Source organism: Chanos chanos, chromosome 6, assembly GCF_902362185.1.
Source record: "Chanos chanos chromosome 6, fChaCha1.1, whole genome shotgun sequence".
Taxonomy (NCBI): Eukaryota; Metazoa; Chordata; class Actinopteri; order Gonorynchiformes; family Chanidae; genus Chanos; species Chanos chanos.
Window position 1 is genome coordinate 49,007,058 of NC_044500.1, and position 10,000 is coordinate 49,017,057.

Here is a 10,000-nt window from a genome sequence, read left to right on the forward strand (position 1 = left end):
AGAGGGAGAGAGAGAGAGAGAGAGAGAGAGGGAGAGAGAGGGAGAGAGGGAGAGAGAGAGAGAGAGAGAGAGAGAGAGAGAGAGAGGGGTGGTGAGAGAGAGGGAGAGAGAGAGGGAAAGATGTGCAGTGTGGTTTTGAGTCAGCAGGGAGATGCTGACCCTCTAAATGACGACAGAGAATCAGGATGGAAGAATACTGGGAGAGGAGAGGAAGGGAGGGGAGGGGTGGGAGGGGGAGGAGGGGGACTGGAGAGGAAGAGCAATGAGGAGGAGAGCTGTTAAGGATGTAATATATCCAAATGTCCTGTCCTCCTTCCCGCATGCAATGTACAAATGTCTTCCAGTCAATCAAAATCTGTAAAGGAGCCTTTTTTTTAAAGCAGATAATTAGGGGTCGGAGTATAAAAGGAGAATCACAAACCTGCAGCACGCTGTAACCGTCTCTGGTTCCTACAGACCATTTCATTGTCATTCGAGCGATGAAGGTTTTCGTTATAGCAGGCCCCGGTCAGATGGAGGTCTCTGTGTGTGTGGACCCATTCAAACAGAACATGACATTTGACATCGCTGTGATTCTCTGAGCCTGTGACCCATAAAAATGCCCCAGCATGTTTCATGTTTCTGTCGATTAAAAAATTTAGGATTTTTGTTTAAATGAAAAGAAATGTCAGTCATTTTGATTTAATCTCAAACTCTTTTCACACATGCAGTTGTATACATAAATGCTCCAGTAGTTTTCCATATCAGGTCATGTGTGAACACTAGTCGAAATTCCAGAAAAGTTGATCTGGCACTTTTCCAGGTTCAGACCTAGTGACTTTTCCAGAAAAGTTCTGGATAGACTCAAGTCAAAACATTGCCAGATGAGATGATGATGTTTTTGATGATATATCTTTGCGCTCTCAGTCTAACAGCTGTGTGTGTGTGTGTCTGTCTGTTTCTGTGTGTGTGTGTGTCTGTCTGTGTCTGTGTGTGTGTGTGTCTGTCTGTGTCTGTGTGTGTGTGTGTCTGTCTGTGTCTGTGTGTGTGTGTCTGTCTGTGTCTGTGTGTGTGTGTGTGTGTGTGTGTGTGTGTGTGTGTGTGTCTGTGTCTGTGTGTGTGTGTGGTGATATTTGTGTGTGTGTGTAAAATACAGGGACCCGAACTGTAGCAAACCACTGCGGCTTTACTCTGTTCAGACCGTTTAGACCTAGAACCTGATAACCCAGTTCAGGTTCTGGTCAGACTGGGCCAAATTTGCGTTGACTGGAGTTACCATCATCTCGTAGTCCATCACCTCACTCCTGCAGACGAGACTGATATATGAGCTCTCCTCACTGGGACACCACACAGCACAGCCAGATATGACTGTGGCCTGAAACCAGACAGACCCACAAATAGACAGACCAATAGATAGATAAACAGGTAGATAGATAGATAGCCTGGTTGGTTGATTTACTGACTATTAATGACTTTACTCATGATTAATTAGATAAAGTATTAGATGAATCACTAGATCAAAACAGTCCATATCTGGAGCAGTGAACTGAATGGAGAGAGGAGAGATGTGAGGAGTATGGATGGAGAGGAACATTAGAATAGAGAGAGGAGAGATGTGAGGAGTATGGATGGAGAGGAGCATTAGAATGGAGAGAGGAGAGAGATGTGAGGAGTATGGATGGAGAGGAACATTAGAATGGAGAGAGGAGAGAGATGTGAGGAGTATGGATGGAGAGGAACATTAGAATGGAGAGAGGAGAGATGTGAATATGGATGGAGAGGAGCATTAGAATAGAGAGAGGAGAGAGATGTGAGGAGTATTGATGGAGAGGAGCATTAGAATAGAGAGAGGAGAGAGATGTGAGGAGTATGGATGGAGAGGAGCATTAGAATGGAGAGAGGAGAGAGATGTAAGGAGTATGGATGGAGAGGAACACTAGAATGGAGAGAGGAGAGAGATGTGAGGAGTATGGATGGAGAGGAACATTAGAATGGAGAGAGGAGAGAGATGTGAGGAGTATGGATGGAGAGGAACATTAGAATGGAGAGAGGAGAGATGTGAATATGGATGGAGAGGAGCATTAGAATAGAGAGAGGAGAGAGATGTGAGGAGTATGGATGGAGAGGAGCATTAGAATAGAGAGGAGAGATGTGAGGAGTATGGATGGAGAGGAACATTAGAATGGAGAGAGGAGAGAGATGTGAGGAGTATGGATGGAGAGGAGCATTAGAATAGAGAGAGGAGAGAGATGTGAGGAGTATGGATGGAGAGGAACATTAGAATGGAGAGAGGAGAGAGATGTGAGGAGTATGGATGGAGAGGAACATTAGAATAGAGAGAGGAGAGAGATGTGAGGAGTATGGAGAGGAACATTAGAATGGAGAGAGGAGAGAGATGTAAGGAGTATGGATGGAGAGGAACATTAGAATGGAGAGAGGAGAGAGATGTGAGGAGTATGGATGGAGAGGAACATTAGAATGGAGAGAGGAGAGATGTGAATATGGATGGAGAGGAACATCAGAATGGAGAGAGGAGAGAGATGTGAATATGGATGGAGAGGAACATTAGAATAGAGAGAGGAGAGATGTGAGTATGGATGGAGAGGAGCATTAGAATAGAGAGAGGAGAGATGTGAGGAGTATGGATGGAGAGGAACATTAGAATGGAGAGAGGAGAGAGATGTGAGGAGTATGGATGGAGAGGAGCATTAGAATAGAGAGAGGAGAGAGATGTGAGGAGTATGGATGGAGAGGAACATTAGAATGGAGAGAGGAGAGAGATGTGAGGAGTATGGATGGAGAGGAACATTAGAATAGAGAGAGGAGAGAGATGTGAGGAGTATGGAGAGGAACATTAGAATGGAGAGAGGAGAGAGATGTAAGGAGTATGGATGGAGAGGAACATTAGAATGGAGAGAGGAGAGAGATGTGAGGAGTATGGATGGAGAGGAACATTAGAATGGAGAGAGGAGAGATGTGAATATGGATGGAGAGGAACATCAGAATGGAGAGAGGAGAGAGATGTGAATATGGATGGAGAGGAACATTAGAATAGAGAGAGGAGAGATGTGAGTATGGATGGAGAGGAGCATTAGAATAGAGAGAGGAGAGAGATGTGAGGAGTATGGATGGAGAGGAACATTAGAATGGAGAGAGGAGAGAGATGTGAGGAGTATGGATGGAGAGGAACATTAGAATGGAGAGAGGAGAGAGATGTGAGGAGTATGGATGGAGAGGAACATTAGAATAGAGAGAGGAGAGAGATGTGAGGAGTATGGATGGAGAGGAACATTAGAATGGAGAGAGGAGAGAGAGCAGCTGGGTCAGAGGGAAAGGAAAAGAGCTGGATTGATTTTGAATATATAATGGGGGCAGTGTGTGTGTGTCTGGGGAGGGAGGGGGGGGGCACATTACAGGCACGTGCAGTTTGGTTCACATGCAGAGTCAAACATCAGAACTCCGCAGTGCCCCTTAAGGGCTAACACACACACACACACACAGAGTCTGTCATTTTTAACCCTGAGTGAGACATGGTCCTGTTTTGGGTATTAAAAATAAAAAATAATTCATTGCTTTTACTGACTGTGACAGTGAAAGAGCTTTCTCTTAAAGAGAGACAGACAAAGAAGGACAGACAGACAGAGACTGATGGACACACAGATAGAGAGACAGACAGACAGTGAGAGAGAGGGTTAGAAAGACCACTGATATTGCAGTGCTGTTGTTGCAGTGTGATGTAGCAGTGCTGTAGTTGCAGTATGATGTTGCAGTGCTGTAGTTGCAGTATGATGTTGCAGTGCTGTAGTTGCAGTTTGATGTTGCAGTGCTGTTCTTGCAGTGCTATTGTTGCAGTGCTGATGTTGCAGTGTAATGTTGCAGTGCTGCTGTTGCAGTGTGATGTAGCAGTGTTATGTTACTGTGCTGTAGTTGCAGTGTGATGTAGCAGTGTCTTGTTGCAGTGCTGTAGAAGCAGTGTAATGTTGCAGTGCTGTTGTTGCAGTGTGATGTGGCACTGCAGAATTCTCTTTAGGAAAATGCCCCAGTGGCTCCCAGACAGCCAGGACCTGTAGAGTCTAACAAGTCACCATAAAATGTAACCACCTGATCCCTTTAACTGATTTGAAACTGAAATGAATAATGCAATAATGAATATGGTGTTACAGGTTGTATGTGACTGATTACTCCCATCCCTAAAGACCTCAGTTTAGACCCTATAATTCATGCCTTCAGTCAACTGTGTGTGTGTGTGTGTGTGTGTGTGTGTGTGTGTGTGTGTGTGTGTGTGTGTGCGTGTGACTAGACCAGAGACCAGACACTGACACCAGACCTGAACCTTACCTTCACACACACACACACACACACACTCCCACACATTAACACAGAAACAAGGACATAGAAACAGGGACAAAGATAATTAGGAAAAATCAAATTAATTGACTTTATACTCTGATAGACATTTTTAAACTGTGTCTCACATACACACACCGAGCAACGGTGCCACGTGCTAGTGAAAAACGTGTTGCTCAAAATCAGCAACTTTAAAATGATATATGAAATTCTCTCTCCTCTCTCTGTCTCCCTCTCCGGCGTGTTAGTGAAGGAATACTGTGTTCAAGCCTGTGGTGTTTTTCTTGTTTGCAAAGGTCAAAGCCTCTCTCTCTCACACACACGCACACACACACACAAACACACACACATGGGACAGATACACATAGACAGGGAGAAATACCAGTGAGTGACCCCATGATCTGTGTTTGGCTGTATCTGAATGTAGTTTGGAGCTTATTTTTGGTTGTTGGTTTGATCCTTGAACCTGTCGTGCCAGGCGAGTCATGTGCGTGTGTGTGTGTGTGTGTGTGTGTGCTGAGTCATGCCCCTCCCCCATTCCCCTGGTAAGTGTCTGAGCCGTGGAACTCTGGGAATGCAAAGAGTGTGACTTGAACTCGAGGGAAAAGTCCAGTCGAGCTTCAGACAAACTCCCCCAGTCTCCACTCTTACGTCAGTGACTCTATCTGCTCCTCTGGCCTGTTCTACCCACAGAACATTGGCAGGCTGGTTAAAGTGTGACCGCTCCGGCTGCAGGGCCAGAGAGCGCAATAAAGCGCTCGTTTAACCTGAGGGTGTGCCATGGCAGTCACGGAGGCTGTAATACACCCTCATAATGTAGGACAGTTATCAGACCGTCAGAGCTAAAACCCATGTGGACATTTTAGCTCCACTTCATTAGACGTGTGCTGCTGCTATTTCGGTAGTTGATAAAGTCATTCTGATCGATGACTTTTGCATATGTTTTAACTCAGATTTATTGTTGATTGACTGTTGCTTTTTATGGTGGATTTGATAAGTGTTTTTAGTGGATTAGAGTAGTGCTCATGGTAGGTTTGTTAAGTGTTTTATGGTGGATTTGATAAGTGTTATATGGTGGATTTGTTTAATGTTCTGTGGTTGATTTGATAAGTGTTTCATGCTGGGTTTGATTAATGTTTTCTGGTGGATTTGATTAGTGTTTCTGGTGAATTTGATCAGTATTTTGTGGTGAATTTGATCAGTATTTTGTGGTGAATTTGATCAGTGTTTGGCTGTGGATTTTGCAGGAGTTTGGCTGTGGATATGGTATGAATTTTGCAGTGGATTTTGTTTGTGTTTTGCAGTGGATTTGGTCAGTATTTTCGGTAAAACCAGCCATGCAGTGCCGCACTGAAGACCAAAATTTCAACCTGGAAACCATTTGGAACCTTGACGTGACCGTGAAGGAAAAATGGTGTAAGCTATGTAAATACAGAGCCGGGGTCAGTCAGAGGGTGGGAGAGGTTTTTGAGACTCTGTAAATATCTGTGCAGCTAAAGGACAGACTGATCTAGACTCTGGAGGTGCAGATATGCTGTGTGATCATTGCTCAGTGACACTGTGAGGAAGAGACAGCTCAGTCCTTCCAAAGGTTATGTTTTTATGTGCAAATTAAAGAACATCCAAGGTCAGTTTTTCTCATCAGTACACTACCTTGCAGCTATGACTTTTGGACACCCAGTTTAAATAGTAGAGTACACCCACTCCCTGACTCAACTCTATAAACCCTGTTCAACTCTGTAAGCCTTGACTCAACTCTGTAAGCCCTGATTCAACTCTGTAAGCCTTGACTCAACTCTGTAAGCCTTGACTCAACTCTGTAAGCCCTGACTCAGCTCTGTAAGCCTTGATTCAACTCTGTAAGCCCTGACTCAACTCTGTAAGCCTTGATTCAACTCTGTAAGCCCTGACTCAACTGTGTAAGCCTTGATTCAACTCTGTAAGCCTTGATTCAACTCTGTAAGCCCTGACTCAACTCTGTAAGCCTTGATTCAACTCTGTAAGCCCTGTTCAACTCTGTAAGCCTTGACTCAACTCTGTAAGCCCTGACTCAACTCTATAAGCCCTGACTCAACTGTGTAAGCCTTGATTCAACTCTGTAAGCCCTGTTCAACTCTGTAAGCCTTGACTCAACTCTGTAAGCCTTGACTCAACTCTGTAAGCCTTGACTCAACTCTATAAGCCCTGACTCAACTGTGTAAGCCTTGACTCAACTCTATAAGCCCTGACTCAACCGTGTAAGCCTTGACTCAACTCTATAAGCCCTGACTCAACTCTGTAAGCCCTGTTCAACTCTATAAGCCCTGACTCAACTGTGTAAGCCCTAACTCAACTCTGTAAGCCTTGACTCAACTCTGTAAGCCCTGACTCAACTCTGTAAGCCTTGACTCAACTCTGTAAGCCTTGACTCAACTCTGTAAGCCCTGTTCAACTCTGTAAACCCTGACTCAACTCTGTAAGCCTTGACTCAACTCTATAAGCCTTGACTCAATTCTGTGAGCCCTGTTCAACTCTGTAAGCCCTGACTCAACTCTGTAAGTCCTGACTCAACTCTGTAAGCCCTGACGCAACTCTGTAAGCCCTGACTCAACTCTGTAAGCCCTGTTCAACTCTGTAAGCCCTGTTCAACTCTGTAAGCCCTGTCCAAGGGTTTCTGATGTTGTCTCAATGCTGTTTTTCCTGCCAGGAGTGGGTCAGTGGCCTAGGTGAGTTTACCTGAGTCAGCGCACTCCAGACTCGGTGCCATGTTCCCTGTCTAGGGCAGGCTCCTGGAAATGCCACGCAGCTCAACTTACATTCGGAGTAAAAGCGGAGGCCTTGCTCTGTGGTTCGCAGGTGTGCCCAAAGAAGCCAGCTCTCACAGTGTATGGGGCCCGTCCCGTTATGCCACAGCGGAATCACGTGACGCGTTGCATTTTGTTTGTCGTGTTTGAGATAGTGATGTTGGTAACTCACCAACAGTGGAGCAGTGAGTCTCTTTCACAGGGGGTTGTGTGGTTCACCACTGTTTCAGATGAGATAATGTTTGTGGTGAAAACAGCTTGGCTGTGACACCTGAGGGTAACATTTGTGTTGAAAACAGAATGTTTACTTTCTCTGAAAGGTTCAGGTCAAAAGAGTATAAAAATGTCCCATTGAGTGAGTGAAAACTAAAACAGCAACGATTATACATGCTGAGTTGCCTTTTTTTTTTTTTTTGACGTTGCTCTATTATAAAAATGTTGCTCTAACGTTACTGAACGTGTATCAAGAATCCCAATTAGTCCCTCAAAAACACTGCCATTAGATTGTGGATGCTAATTGTGGATGCCACACTGTGCACTGTAGCACTGTTGTGTGTCAGTTTCCTATTTGACTGAATGTATCTGACAAATCACCATGGAAACAAGTCAAAGTGTTTGTAACCCATGGGTGTACCTGCCTTCCACATACAGGTCACATGTGCACTCTACACACAGTACATTCTGTAGGAGATGTCATTCTGGGACTACAGGTTTGTCACCAAGTTTCTTTTTGCTCAGAGCGTGAGTATTGCAGTGAAATGTGGCCATTATGAAAGGGACTCATTAAAACATAATTTTATTTTTTTTTTTACATGAGTTTTTTAGCATGTTCGACTGCTTGATACATAATCCGTAACTTGGAGTATTAATGACAGTTGTGATTATAACAGTCCATGTTTGTTGATTTTATTTCTTTATTTTATGTTCAAACAAATGCTGACGAGTCCCACGTCATCACAGCGGTAAAGTTCCTGAGTCATTTTCCCAGAAGCAGAGCTGCAACCCCGTCATTTGACTCACTCATGCTGATGTGGTCTCCTCAGAGGCAGCTGGGACAGGTCTCCCCCGTGGTGGACAACTCAAACCCTCTCATTTCCAAAGTACCCTGACACAGAACGATTTGAGATTCCTCCACTGTGACAGTTTATGCTGAAGAAAAGGGTTTTGTCCCGAGGGCTTTCTGTGTGCAGAGAGCCTGCGTTTGTGACTAAGAGTTGAGGAGAGGCAGTAAAGTAAGAGAATGAACTGAAAGGCTGTAAATCTCACATATACTGTACACAGTGAAAGGTCAAGGAAAGTACAGTGATGTGTGGCTGAGTCTCTATCACCAGACCCCACACTGAAACCATCTATATTTAGTGGTAGTTTTGTGTGTGTGTGTGTGCTTGTGTGTGCGTCTGTCTGTCTGTCTGTGTTTGTGTGTGTTTGTGTGTGTGTGTGTGTGTGTCTGTGTGTGTGTGTGTGTGTGTCTGTGTGTGTGTGTCTGTGTGTGTGCGTGTTACTGATATACTTTGTCCTTGTACCAGTGTGCTTGGTGAACTCTTGCAGATGGTTGGTAATTTATTGTTAAACTGCTTCTGCATACTCAGGTACATTATGTAACATGGGACCAGCCCTGCCCCCCAACCCCCCCCCAACACACACACAAACACACACACGCATGTATATACATAGTCATATACAGGGGGACCAAGAAGTTGTAAAATCTGGCTCCCCTCCTGGCCGTGTGTGTGTGTGTGTGTGTGTGTGTGTGTGTGTGAGTGTGTGTGTGTGTGTGTGTGTGTGTGTGTGTGTGTGTGTGTGAGTGTGTGTGTGTGTGTGAGTGTGTGTGTGTGTGTGTGTGTGTGTGTGAGTGTGTGTGTGTGTGTGAGTGTGTGTGTGTGTGTGTGTGTGTGTGTGTGTGTGTGTTTATTACTGAGTAACTGTTGAACTTTGGCTCACTCCCTTCTGCTCTTTGTCATTTTTGACAGTTTGAATTTGTGATTGTGTTTATCCTCTCTAAGACACACAGAAGGTGTGCATGTGTGTCTCTGCACTTGTGTATTTCACTGTGACTGTTCATACAAAATACATTGTCCAGTGTCCACCCATGTGTAATTCCATGTGTGTGTGCATGTCTGTGTATGTGCATGCATGTGCGTGTGCGTGTGTGTGTGTGTGTGCGTGTGTGTATGTGTGCGTGTGCGTGTGTGCGTGTGTGTGTGCGCGCGTGTGTGTGTGTGCGTGTGTGTGAGTGTGTGTGTGCGTGTGTGTGCGCGCGCGCCCGTGTGTGTGTGTGTGAGTGTGTATGTGTGTGTGTGAGAGTGTGTGTGTGTGTGTATGTGTGTGTGTGAGAGTGTGTGTGTCTGTGTGTGTGTGTGTGTGTGTGTGTCTGTGTGTGTGTGTGTGTGTGTGTGTGTGTGTGTGATGTTTTTCGGCAGACCCGTATCCTCAGCCAAGACGCCACGTGAGGTCTGATGCTCCACGTGCTGGATATGTTTTCATAACTTCAGGGCATATGGATTCCATTAAAGTGCACTTCTATTGGGACAGAGAGTGCTTTACCATTGTGTGTGTGTGTGTGTGTGTGTGTGTGTGTGTGTGTGTGTGTGTGTGCGCGCGAGTGTGTGTGTGTGTGTGCACGTGCGTGCGTATGTGCGTGTGTAAACGTGAAAACTATGGAAGACATGTACAATGTACAATATGGCAAAACAAAAGGAAAAGAAAAAGAACAACTTGTTTGTTCTTTTCAGGATTACGTTTTTGAAACTGACTCAACACTGAGGAAGACAACGTAAAGAGGCAGGCCAGGTCAGAGGTGAAAATCCATGTGAAAAGTGTCGCCGTAATGAGAGCAGTGTCATTACAGGAAGAATAGTAAAACAGTAGGGGTCTCCAGACACTACCGACCA